Raw genomic sequence first — 14,894 nt, 5'->3', positions numbered from 1 at the left:
TACACAAGCATCGTCAGAGAATATGTGTGACTAGAGATTGATGTTTTTAAATATTTGTACATATTGGCGTAGTAGGAAATTTGGCGTTGGGATAGACTAGTAGCCCAATGAGGTATTTATGAATATCAACAATCCATATATATAAAGAACTATAGAAGAAGTCAGTTGACACATCACACAAAGGGAAGAAAAGTGGTCTGCAAGTTTGAAGGTACACGATAGATCCATAATCATGGATTTGTCCCTAATCCCCAAACTCATCCCTACATATTCTCAACAAATATTTTGATTCTAAGACAACTAACAATTTGTCAAATTTACTATTTTGGATCCAACATATATCTGTATATTCATTTGTTTGAGCTAAGTACACTTATTTTCTATTCACTGTTATTGATTAATTGACATATTATCAATCCTAGCTAGTGGCATCATTCATTAGTTTGGCTTGATTATGTTTATGTCTTTACATTTTAGTTGGATTTTCTGGAACTAAATTTAAGAAATTTTCATTTTCCTGTACATTCGAAGAACTCGATTGATCCTACACAACATTATCTTGAATTTTATAATTTATAATTAATATTTCAAAATCTAATATAATTCTAATTTTTCATTCATATTTAGTTTTTTCTAGGTTTTCATTTTTATACGCTTCTATCTTTCACTTAAGGTTTGGGAATGCATATTGAGTCATCATTTATATCCTATCATTATGAAACTTATTAGGGTTTTCTCCCTAGATAATTTGCATTTATTTATTTTAGGTTTTGGCATGTTCATATCTCTCTTATCATATGAAAAATCTATCACTGATATGCATATGCAATTTTATACTATGAATGTGAGTGTCTTATATATGGAGATTTTGTTCCACCATATTTCATCTTTTCCATCCTTCATTGAGTTGATTCGTTCATATCCTATGCTATTAGAGTTTCTTTGTTTCTTTATTTGAATATTCCATGATAATCATATGCATTATAAAACTGATTAACATATAGTATGCAATGATTTATAATATGATTTTTATATGCATGACACTAGCATACTTAGTAATGATACATATATTTAAGATATCATGATAGTATTATATCAATAATTTTATATTATTCATAAATATGATGGTGTCCTACGTAATTATTATTCTTCTACAAATTGAGTTTACTTTGTGGACACCTATTCTTCACATCACCATCTTGTAATGGTGGGAAAATGATGAGTGGTAGATCAAGAGAAAAACTAATCCTTTCCCTCAAAGAGAGAGAGATGATAGTTTCACTATTGATTATCCTTCAAACACTTTTCACTATTACATTAGGAAGATAGGAGATAATTCACTAGATTCAATCTCCACACAAAGATGATAGATTGAATTCTGAATGAATTAAGAATGTTAGGATGATCCCTTCTTCCTTTGTTTGAAATGGAAAGGAAATTTATTGAATTATGTAGTGTAAAAGTAAAAAAGAATCGATTATAACTTGAGATCTAAATATGGGATGAAGTTGTGCACTTGGACTTGGCAGTAAAATGTCGAGACAAAGTCCCCTTGCATATTTGATGAAACATTGTCTGGACCGTGGTGGGAATGTACACAGTCCTTAGAAAAATCCGCAAAAACAAAAAGGGTTTTTCTGCCTATGCAAATAAAGCCCGAATCCGGAAGTACAACTACGCACCTACAACCCACACATAGAAAAAAAAGGTAAATGCGTTGGGATTGGGGATTTGCCTTTAGGTCAAACCCCGGTTTGGGAATCAAGCAAGTAATGAAAGAAAGTACTTGCAAGTAGATGTAAATGAAAGACTGAACTATAAATCACCTCAAGGGAGGTTGTAGTAGCAATGTTGATAGGAATGTTTGTATGGAATTGTATGTTGGAATCAATATCCTCTTTAATGGTTGAATCCTTGATTTGAATGCAACACCTAGCCTTAAAGGGAGACTTGAGAATGCTCAATGCTGGAAAGGAAAGTTTGAATGCTTTAATGCTCTTGATCGCTTATGACATTATCAAAATTCCACCTATTAAACTCTTGCAATTTCCACTTATGCAAATGAGAGGGTGAATGCCCCTTAAATACATGTTTGAAGGATTTGAATTTCATCACGAGCCAACAGTGGGGAGATTTCCCGCTCACTGCATAACCCACAATGCATGCTCTAGAGAGGTCTTGTACCAAAATAGGGCACGGATAGGAGCGCCACGCCCCTTTCCTGGGAGGACAAGGGTACCATGCCCCTATCCTACCCCTTTCTATAAGGTAGAGTGCACAGAGGGTGATGTGGAGGCCAATGAAGAAGCTATTTTTGAAAGCTGAGCACTCTCCTATATTCGATCAGGCTAGAGGATTCGAGTTCATATGCGTGAGGACCCTAATGTAGTCGTAAATTGCTAGGGTCACAATTTTATGACACTACATATCTTTCATGGGATGACAACTTATACCTTAATAAATTTTTACTAAGAGAAATTAGATTTCCATAGTCCATGGATCTCAAGGATTTAGTGATGCATTATGTTATAACCAATTTTAAATGACTATATAAGATATACTGAATTTTATTTACATTTATATTCAAGTATATGAAATGTGTACATATGCATTATAGATATAACACATGTAGCATATAATGACAATTTACACGTAACCCAAAAGAAAAGTCTATGCAAAGAAGTATTCATAATCAATGTGGAATAGAATAGGCAACATACCATCAAATATAACACAAGAGTTACCTTAGCTAAATATCAAGGGAAAAAACACTATCCTCAAAAACTATCCATTCTCATTTTAATATTCAACAATAAATATTATTATACATCTAGAGGGCCTCCATGAATACCTGTAACACATCAAAACTTTCTAATGAATCCTACATATCTTCAAACATGAACCCTCACATCCCATGCCATGCTTTACATAGGAAATTTTCAAAAGAATACTTAAAACCTCAACTAGAAAACCTTAGACAATTGCTCTTGTGTTTTATTCTAAATAATTAAAATCATGAAAAACCACCGAGTAATAGTACATAAAACCATGTAACTAATACCATGTTATTAAAAAATCATGGGCCTCTTATTCAATATTGGGTAGTAATTTTTCACTTCATTAATATTTTCGCAAATGTTAAATTAAATACATTTTCATAATGTGAGACCCACATTATGTTGGCCATTTGGAGGAATTGATTATGTGTTGCATTGATATTTTTTCATTGATGTCAACAGTAGTTGTTTTGGTTTCTTTACCGGTATCCTTCTAGTCTCGATAGGTTGTTTGGTTTTTGGTTGGATTGGATCATCATTATCCAGTATGATCCGGTATGCTCCGGTATGTTTGGGTTATGAAATTGTTTTATTCATGCTCATGTTCAGTTAGTTGGTTTTGATTTGGTGATCAGATGCTATCATGTTTGCTAGTAACCTTGGTTTGTTGTTCCAACGAGTGTTTCACTGACAGAGCATTATTGAATATCTTTGATGATATGCATAAGTGGTGTTGGTGTGGCTTTGTAGTAGAGATTCAGGATGTTGATGGTGGTCATGTTTGAGATTTAGTTGATTGTGGTCATTTCTTTAGCATGTATGGACCTATATTATGTCTTGGTATTATCTAGGTTATGGATCAATTTAATGTAACGTGTGAATCTGACTTCTCGATGTATTTTTGGGATGTATTATCAGTTGGATATTATTTGTTTGGTCTTAGGATGAAATCTTTTGTAATTCTGTAATTATTTTAATGTCTAGTGGCTGATCTTATTGTTTATGGTTGAGGGTTTGTATATATATGATGTGTGATCTCATTGTAGATCATATGTGTAAGGGATATGTGAGGATGTAATGAGAGAGTAATGTAATAATAATTCAGGTAGAGGATTTGGTCGATCATTGGTGATTGAGTTGGGTTTATGTAAGATGATTTAGTCCTCCGCTATTGAGGTTAATCAGAACTATACTCAAGCATAGGAGATGATATCTTTGTAGTTCATTTATTACTTTGGATTATAGTCTAGATTTCTATGTAGTTAGTGAGACTCCTTTTGTGATAAGAAGTGTGCTCTAGGTTGCTAGCCTACCTGCAAGCGCAAGCCCCTCAATTGTAATTCACATACTTACTAGAGACGTATTATCTAATTATGGGTAGGCTTTCCACCATGGGTTTTCCCTTTACCGGGTTTTCCATGTATAAATCTTGGTTTCATGTGGATGGTATTTATTCTATGATTATTGCTTATGCTTAATTTGTTTATCTTCTATTTTGGTATTTGGTTTATGCATTTCGATATTAATCTTTTAGGTTCTGATATTAAAGTTTTAATTGCTTAAGGTTCCGGTGATATGGTGGAAACTAATTCAACACCCCCTCTCAGTTGTCTTTTGGTTATTTGATCTGTCTAACAATTTGTCTTAAAACTTTTTTTCTCTCTACAGAAGCTTAACCGCTTGAGGAAGATCCTATGGCAACCAACAGTTCAAGTTCATCTAGTTCATTTGTTGCTATCTTTTAGAGAGATATTCCTAGGCTTGATGGAACAAATTATAGAGTATGGAAGATTTAGATGGAGACTCATCTGAGATATATTGGTAAGGAGATTTGGGAGATCACAGATAATAGTGTTACATCTCATAATCTAGCATCTGGAAACCCTCCTCCGATAAACTTGGATAAGGAGTTTGAGAATGATTGTAGAGAAAGAGAAGCCCTCTTGTGTGCACTTTCTAATCAACAAATAATGGGATTAACTGACAAATCATCTGCAAAGGTTATATGGGACAAGTTGGAGACTCTTGATGAAGGTGACCATACTATGAAGATTGCTAAACTTGATGGCTATCGGGTGAGATATGAAAACTTGAAGATGGAAGAAGATGAAAGGATTACTACATTCATGGAAAGGGTAAATGAAATTGTTATTAGAATTCAATGTTGTGGTGGAACTCTGAGTGAAGCTGAAATAGTTTCCAAAGTTCTAAGAGCATTACCATTGTCTTACAAGATGAAGGCTATTTCAATTAATGAATTGAGAACAATGGCTAATTCTTTTGTCAATAGAGATACTTTGGTTGGGAAATTATCTACTTTTGAGATTGAAGAATTTGGACCCTCTAGAGTTCTGATGTCTAAACCTACTTTTCATGCATCTGCATCATCAACCTTATTTTCTAGAAGATTACCTAAAGGACCGATAGGAAGTAAGTATGATGGAAAAACACCTTGTATATGTTTTGCATGTAATAAGATAGGTCATTTTGCATCTAGATATCCTGAAAGGAATTCAAGATTTGAACAAAGAGCTAGAAGATCTTTTAAGCCTAACCTTGGATATCAGAACAAGTATAAGCAAAATAAAAACAAAGACAAATGATGCTACATAGCGGATGAGGAAGGTGTGACTAATTATGATGATGAAACAACACAAGACTCTGTTAGTGGTTCTGACAATGTAAAAGAATGGGTGTTCCTGGCTATCAAGCTATATTTGTTTGTAAAGGATATTCTCATAAGGAAGGAATTGTTTATGGTGAAATTTTTGCACCTATAGCTAGGATTGAAGCTGTATGATTATTTCTTGCCTATGCTGCACATAAAAACTAAAAGGTTTATCAGATGGATGTCAAGTGTATATTTTTGAATGGGGATGTTGATGAGGAAGTTTTTATTGAGCAACCAAATGGTTTTTCACTTTCAGATGATACAAACATGGTTTGCAGGCTAAGGAAAGATTTATATGGATTGAAACATGCACCTAGTGCTTGCTATGCAAGGTTAGATAAATATATTTTGAATCTTGGTTTCACTAAAGGTAATGCTGACAGTAATCTATATTATAAAGTCATTGATGATAATATATTGATTATTGATTTTTTTGTTGATGACATCATTTCTGGAGGTGAAGATAAGTTGTGCATGAAATTTTCTAAGAATATGGAGAAAGAATTTGAAATTTCTATGATTGTGGAAATGCATTTTTTTTAGGTTTGCACATTACTTAGATTGATAAATGTATTTTCATCTGTCACACTAAGTATGCTAGGGAATTGTTGAATAAATTTGGTATGGTAGATTCTAAACTGGTTAGTATTTCTATGGTTACAAGTGAGAAATTGTCAAGGAAAGATGTTTCTTCACCAATAAATTCTACAAGATACAAATCTATGATTGGAGGTCTGCTATATTTGACTCAGAGTAGGCCTAACATAATGAATGTTTTTTGTATTGCATCTAAATTTTAGAGTGATCCTAGAGAAAATCATGAGAGTGTGGTGAAAAGAATTTTAAGATACTTGCAAGGTACCTCTGAATATGGTTTATGGTACCATAAGGATGATGACTTTACTTTATGTGCATATACAGATGCAGATTGGGCTGGTGATGTTAATGACCAGAAAAGTACTTCTAGTGGAGCTTTATTTCTTGGGAAGAAGTTGGTTTCATGGATTAGGAAGAAAAAATCATGTACTTCTTTATCTACTACTAAAGTTGAGTATGTTGTTGTTGATACTAACTGTACACAATTTTTATGGATGAAGAAAATGTTGAAGGATATTAAAGTGCATTGCATTGGACCGGTAGTTATTCATTGTGATAACTCTACTACTATTGACATATCAAAGAATCTAGTATTTCACTCTAAGAAAAAGCACATATCTATCAAGTATAACATTTTGAAGGAGAAGTTAGAAGACAATGAAGTTAGACTAGTTTATGTTAACACGGAAGAGAATATCATAGATATTTTCACTAAAACTTTGCCTAAAGAATCATTTGAGTACCTAAGAGACAGATTAGGGGTTTTTGCTCCTCCGATAGAGAACTAATTTATCTTATTTGGCATCAGTCCGATATGCATTATTAGTGATATTACTCATTCTAGCATTGATGTGGGGATGCTACTACACAGGGGGAGTAGTTAGCCTTGTGTTTCACTAGTTTTTATTTTTTCTTTGATATTTTTTTCACATTTATTGCATTGATGTCAAAGGGGGAGAGCTATTGAATAGCATATGGACTTTACTTCCTCGACCTAAAAATAATAATGTTATTGCAACTAAATGGGTATTTACAAATGAATTGAATGAAGATGGACAAGTTATAAGGATTAAAGCTAGACTGGCTTGTAAATGATATTCTCAGAAGGAGGAATTGATTATGGTGAAACTTTTTCACCTGTAGCTAGGATTGAAGCTGTAAGATTATTTCTTACCTATGTTGCACATAAGAACTACAAGGTTTATCAGATGGATGTTAAGTGTGCATTTTTGAATGGGGTTCTTGATTAGGAAGTTTATATTGAGCAACCTGATGGTTTTTCACTTTCAAATGATAAAAACATGACTTGCAGGTTAAGGAAATCTTTATATGGATTAAAACAGGCATCTAGAGCTTGGTATGCAAGGTTAGTTAAATATATTTTGAAGCTTGGTTTCACTAAAGGTAATGGTGACAATAATCTTTATTATAAAGTCACTAATGATGATATACTAATTATTGAAGTTTTTGTTGATGACATCATTTTTGGAGGTGAAGATAAGTTGTGCATGGAATTTTCTAAGAAAATGGAAAAATAATTTGAAATGTCTATGATTGGGGAAATGAAATATTTCTTAGGTTTGTAGATTACTCATATTGATAAAGATATTTTCATCTGTCAAACTAAGTATGCTAGAGAATTGTTGAAGAAATTTGGTATGGTAGACTCTAAACCCGTAAGTACTCCTATGGTTACAAGTGAGAAATTGTCAAGGAAAGAAGAATCTGCACCGGTATATCCTACAAGATACAAATCTATGATTAGAGGTTTTCTATATTTGACTCAGATTGGACCTGACATAATGAATGTTGTTTGTATTGCGTCTAGACATAAAAGTGATCCTAGAGAAAATCATGAGAGTCTGGTAAAAATAATTTTTAGATACTTGCAAGGTACATCTGAATATGGTTTATGGTATCATAAGGATGATGACTTTACTTTATGTGCATATATAGATGTAGATTGGGCTGGTGATGTTGATGACTAGAAAAGCACTTCCGATGGAGCTTTCTATCTTGGGAAGAAGTTAGTTTTATGGATCAGCAAGAAACAATCATGTTGAAGCTAAGTATGTTGCTGCTGCTACTAACTCTACACACGTTTTATGGATGAAGAAAATGTTGAAGGATACTAAAGTACATTCCATTGGATCGGTAGTTATTCATTGTGATAACTCTACTACTATTGACGTATCAAAGAATCTGGTATTTCATTCTAAGACAAAGCACATATCTATCAAGCATAACTTTTTGAAGGAGAAGGTGGAAGATAATGAAGTTGGACTGGTTTATGTGAACACTAATGAGAAGATTGTAGATATTTTCACTAAATATTTTCCTAAAGAATCATTTGAGTACCTGAGAGACAGATTAGGGGTTTCTACCCCTCCAACAGAGAACTAATTGATGTTATTTGGCATTAGTTTGGTATGCATTATTAGAGATATTATTCATTCTGGAATTGATGTGGGGATGATACTACTCTGAGGGAGTAGTTAGCCTTGTGATTTAATGGTTTTTAATTTTGCTTTGATATTTTTATCATATTTCTGGCATTGATGTCAAAGGGAGAGAGATATATGTGAAAAATAGAGCTTTACAGATATATCATTCATAAGGAGAGTTTGGTCTTTGTTTCAAAACTTCAGTGCTATATCTTTGTGTCGGATATTGTTGGTTGTCTTCCATTGGGGGAGACATGTTTGACATTTCTTGGCACCTGGATGTTTTTCACATCCAGTGTTGCCATCAATGCCAAAGGGGGAGATTATTGGCTATTTGGAGGAATTGATGATGTGTTGCATTGATGTTTTGTAATTGATGTCAACACTAGTTGTTTTGGTCACTTTATCGATATCCTTCTGGTCCTGGTAGGTTATTTTGTTTCTGGTTGGATTGGATCATCATGATCCGGTATGATCTTGTATGCTCTGATATGTTTGGGTTATGGAATTGGCATATTTATGCTCATGTTTAGCTAGTTGGTTTTGATCTGGTGATCGGATACTATCCTGTTTGCTAGTAAGCTTGGTTTGTTGTTCTGGCAAGGGTTTCATTGGCAGAGATTTCTTGAAGATCTTTGATGATATGCATAAGTGGTGTTGGTGTGGCTTCTAGTGGAGATTCAGGATGCTGATGGTGATCATATTCAAGACTTAGTTGATTGGGATCATTGCTTTAGCATGCATGGATCTATATTGGGTTCCAATATCATCTAGGTTATGGACCAACTTAATGTAACATGTGGATTCGACTTCTCACTGTGTTTCCGAGATGTCTTATGGGTTGGATATTATTTGTTCAGTCTTAGTCCGAAATGTTTTGTAATTATGTAAATGTTTAATTGTCTGGTGGCCAACCTTATTGTTTATGGTTGAGGGTTTGTATATATATGATGTAAGATCTCATTATAGGTCATATGTGTAAGTTACATGTGAGGATGTAATTAGCAAATAATGTAATAATAATTCAGGTAGATAATTTGGTGGATCATTGGTGATCAAGTTGGGTTTATGTAAGAGGATTTAGTCCTCTAGTATTGAGCTTAACCAGAACTGTACTCAAGCATAGGAGATGCTATCTTTGTTGTCCATTCATTCTTCTTGATTGTAGTTTGGATTTCTATGTAGTCAATGAGACTCCTTTTGTGATGAGCACTATTCTCTAGGTTGTTGGTCTTTCTGCAAGTGCAGGCCCTTCAATTGTTATTCACATACTTACTGCAAAAGTATTATATGAGTGTGGGTAGGCTTGCCACCATGGTTTTTCCCTCTACCAGGTTTCCCACATATAAATCTTTGTGTCATGTGGATGGTATTTATTATCTGATTATTGGTTATTCTTAATTAGTTTATCTACTATTTTCATGTTTGGTTTATGCATTCTAGTATTGATCTTTTGGGTTCTGCTATTAAAGTTTTAATTGCTTAAGGTTTCGATAATCTGGTGATAACCGATTCACCCCTGCCTTTTAGTTGTCTTTAGGTTATTTGAACTAACTAATACATTAAATATATTTTCTAATATTACATAGAACACATAAAGTGGGTGCAATAATTATAAGTCCTAGTGATGTATGTAGTTCTAGATCACCCTAAGTGTTCCACACACATAATAATAAATTAACTATCATATAATGTGTACAATATATAACTCCTAACATTATCCAACTTTTTGTATAAATTGCATAAGAGGTAACATGTAACCTCAAATATGAAGAATGGCACAATCCTCATAGCCACATATGCCATCAAAGAATCAGAGTTCTCCATGTTTTCCATCAAGATACCTATTATAGGAATCAAAGTCACCATACCAAGCATGAATTCTCTATTCCTCGTTCATGAAAATGGATAAGAATAAGAAGCCACCAAAATACAAGACACACTATCTATCACAACGAACTATACAACATGCCTCAACTAATATCTAGAACACAAGTACTCAATCCAAGGTATTAATATATATGAATAGTTGTCAAGATACAATATACATAGTTGAAATAGAACCAAAAAGTGCTAACACATCATATAATTCATACCTTAAAGGTATACGAAACATAATAATTCTATCTCATCAACATATACAACCCATAGCATGCAACTAAAATTTCTACGTGCAAATAAGTCAAAGAAAAAGATACAAATCCAGGAACTCCCACTACATGGTTAATGCAAATGTTTAAATGATCAAGGAATATCAAGTCTTTTAATAGTGTCATAAAGAAGGTGTAAACAACACCATGTATTATTGATAAATGTCCACAACTATATCTACAAAAATTGTAAACCTATTGTATGCAGGAAAAGCGGGTCAATAGAACTTAAAATACGAAAAGTGAAGCCCAAAGAGACTTGTCCACACTCCCACAAGACTTCTTGGTGCAAGCTATAGAGTCATGAAGGATGACTCAACTTCCCAAGTTTGGTTTCATGGTTCTCTATTTCACAAGGTCCCTCAAACCAATGCCTCTGCTCTCAGATCACTAAGCAAAGTGGTTTAGGGATGATGAATGAAAGAACGAGGGATGCTTTTGATTGATTTTAACATGAGAATGAAACCTATCTATGCATGATTATACAAATGCAATAAACTAGATTATAAGATGACAAGATTAGTAGTGATACTATCCTAACATGATATACTAGTTATATGATTAAGCTAATGATGAAACAAGTAGTCTAAAATGTTTCTTAGATTAATTGTTATTGCAAAGAGAGACTAGATGTGCTAAAAGTTGAGCATAAGTGTGATACTAAGAGCTTGCATGTGATTTGAAATGGAGGAATGAGAGCTCTATTTATAGCAAAAATAGGGTAATGGATGGCCAGGATTGAAAGAGTTAATCAAGGGTTAAGTTTGAAAGTTGCTCAATCCATGTTCACAATTTTCACCAATGAAATGGTGACAATTGGCGACATAAGATTGGTTGAGCGGAGATGTAAGAAGAATTAAATTCTTGAGAAGACCTCATGGTTACCTTAGGGGGTAAGGGTTAAGGTTAAGTTAAGGTTGTCCATTGGATAAAGCTTTTACCCAAGAGGTACAGTCTTGTGCAAAGGACAAAGGAATAACCATGGACAAAGCAATAAATGCTTGATGAGACCCTTGGGTTACATGGAGGTTAAGTTAGTCAAAAAGTCTCTAACCATGCCACTAAGGGTTAGTTAACCATTAATGGTTTAAAGACTTTAGGGACAAACTTGTAAGAGTCCTTCCAAGTTTGGGAGGATTCAACAAGTTGGCTTGTTGAATGGATAAAGGCTTTAATGCCTTTTGGAGACTTTACTCCAAATTTGAGAAGTGACATTCTCAAATTTAGGGAAAATGGATAATACTTGGGTTTAGGGTTAATTGATTAGGATTAGCTGAATTCTAGAATAAATTAGGAATAGGGTTTAGTATGCAAGTGGGAGATGTAGGATTTTGCAAGTGGATGGAAAAATAGAATTTAATTAAAATAAAGTTAATTTATTTCAATTTGGTTGCAAAATGGGAAATTGAATAAATTAGATTTATTCAATTTGGGGTAAACTATTTAATTAAATTTGAATTTAATTAAAAGTGGATAGAAGGGATTTAATTGAATAAAATGATTTATCCCATTAAATGGTAAAAGGGGGTCTAGTGATTTTAACTAAATAAATTGAGTAATTTACTTAATTAAATAGAGGAATGTGAGTGTTTTAATTAAATTGGATTTAATTAAATAGAGAAATGAACATAAAAATATTCATTTAGAAATATGGTCATTTTTATATGTCTACATTTTGCCCCTCTTTGATGTGACGTGTGTGCACATGTTGATTCAAAGAAAATGATGTGTCGTCATGATTTATGATCAATTTTTTATGTTGTTTTGAGATATGTCATGCCCCAGTTTTGATAATTGATGCCCTAGATAAAATGATGTTGATAATGCCCCCTCGAGAAATGAATCAAAATTTTGATAATTTGATTTGATTTAGATAATAGCATTTTAAATTTTGGTCTATGTTGAATGTGTTTATTTGATTCATCTCCCAATAATGATGTTGGATAGGTTGGTATGAGACACCACGAGTGAGTTTTCACGTTCCCATATGGAACCCTAATTTTGATTTACCCTATAAAAGGGAAAAAGTAATTCCTTTTTGTCTCATTTGTGCTTGTTGACTTTGGAGATAGTGACATTTGGAGAGAAGTCAACATGCCGATTCTGTATTCTACTCATGGATTCGAGCACGTGCAGAGGTATCGGAGGCTCGCCGCATATGGACCACCGATAAGTCAACATTTTTGACCACTTTTGGATTTTTGATTTTGTCATTTTTGGTAATTTTTTGAATTTTTCATTCCGATTTTATGTTTTAGCGTGTCGCTTTGAAAGGGTAGCGCATATGAAAAATTTCGTAGTGCATAGGGTTTAACAAATAGGGTAGCATTTGAAATTATTAGGCTAGCACATAGTTAGGTTAGGGTAGCGTGTTTGGTTAGGTTAGCGCACCGGGTGTATAGGCTAGCACAGAGAGAAAAAGAGGTGGCACGTAACGTAAACCTAGCGCATAGGGCTTATAGGGGGTCGCATGGGTAGGGTTATATAGCACGTAGGTGTAACCTAGCACATAGGGTTAAATGCATAGCACGTGGAGGTGATAGAATGGCGCATAGATGGTCTTAGCGCGTAGGGTTTTTTAGAGGGCACATTTGAAGAAAAGGATAGCACGTAAGGTTTTTATAGCACATAAGGTTGATCAAGCAATGTGTAGACAAAACAGGCTAGCACATGAGACACAGTTTGGCACTTAGATAGGATAGGTTAGCGCATATAGAAAAATTTGATGGTAAAGTGAGATTTGTGAATGAGAAAATCTTGTAGGTTGATGTCAGGTTCGCTGGGATAAGTGAATTTTTGCCAGTCTTTGTGTCTGCTATCATTGATGTGATAAGTGTGTCCAATATTAGTTCTGAGACAACTTGAGTTGTTTTGTGATGTTTTAAGTTGATATAGATTTGATGTGATTTTTGATATGTTGTGGAACTTGATTTAAATTTATTCAAAGTTTTCAAGTTTTTGGATATGAATGTGATTGATATGAATTGTGGAGCTTGAGTTGTGTTACAAGCTGATATGGAACTTGAGTTGTGTTACAAGTCGATATGATTTTTGGAACTTGAGTTGTATTACAAGTTGATATGATTGTGAAACTTGAGTTGTATTACAAGTTGATATGATTTTAAACTTGAGTTGTATTACAAGTTGATATGATTTGATGGATTGATATGATGTGAAACTTGATTTAGATTTGTTCAAATTTTTCAAGTTTTTGAGATGATTTTTTATTTTGATATCCATGTGTTGATGAGGGAACTGATATTGGATTTGCGTTGTTTTTGACAGCAGCATCTTGGTGTAGTACAGTTGCGTGAGCAATTTTTGAGACCGTGGTCAATGATACCACGATTGACATAGGGAGACAGGGATATTATTGATAGATGTGGTTTGACCTCTTAATTAGAGATGCCTCAGTTTATCATAAATTGAGGTTTATTGATAGCATTGGCAGAGAGGTGGCATAGTGACACAAACACCTTTCATTTGGCTACAGGCAAGATGACAATGACGCCGAAGGATTGCTACCAGATTTTGTGGATTCCTATAGTAGGTGCACTACTACCTTATGAGCAGATGGAGGAGGGTGGGACCGAGGTACTGCGTTGGATATTCTAGGATGACACTATTTGTGGGTATGAGATCCCATGGTAGGAGTTTTTGGATTTTGGATTACGCTCCTCTACCATCAATTCTAGTAGGTTTCATTGGTGGTTTTCTATGTCTCGACCATAGGTCGAAGGGACTATCCATGGGATGGGGTTTGGTGTTGGAGGACATGGTGACGCAGGGTCGTTGTTTTGCATGGGGATCAGCTATGTAGGCCTATTTATAAAGAGATCTGCATGAGGTAGTGTACCTGGATTATGGCACTTTATCAGCTGGTGTGACACTACTTTAGGTATGGGCATGGGAGCAAATCCCTACAGCTAGGCCACTGGCAGATAGAGATAGGCCTCTTGGATGCGTGTATGCATATGGGTACCGAGGGATAGTTGTCTAGCGCAAGCTGGGAAAACTAGAGCATTCGAGGAGAGTGTTGGATGACATTGATATGGTCATTTGGTAACCATATACAGGGTGTGAGGTATGGGCTGAGGATGGGATGGAGATGTCGCATGTCTTCATGTCCAGGTATCTGATAGGGCAGATGCCCTTTGTTATAGAGAGGTTTTTGTATAGCTGAGTGCTGTGGCAGTATGGGCGATAGCAGGGTATACCACAGGGAGCATGCCTATATGCTCGACGGAGATAGGAT

Source organism: Cryptomeria japonica, chromosome 10 (genome assembly GCF_030272615.1).
Source record: "Cryptomeria japonica chromosome 10, Sugi_1.0, whole genome shotgun sequence".
In the NCBI taxonomy this organism is placed as follows: Eukaryota; Viridiplantae; Streptophyta; class Pinopsida; order Cupressales; family Cupressaceae; genus Cryptomeria; species Cryptomeria japonica.
This window is presented reverse-complemented; position numbering follows the sequence as displayed.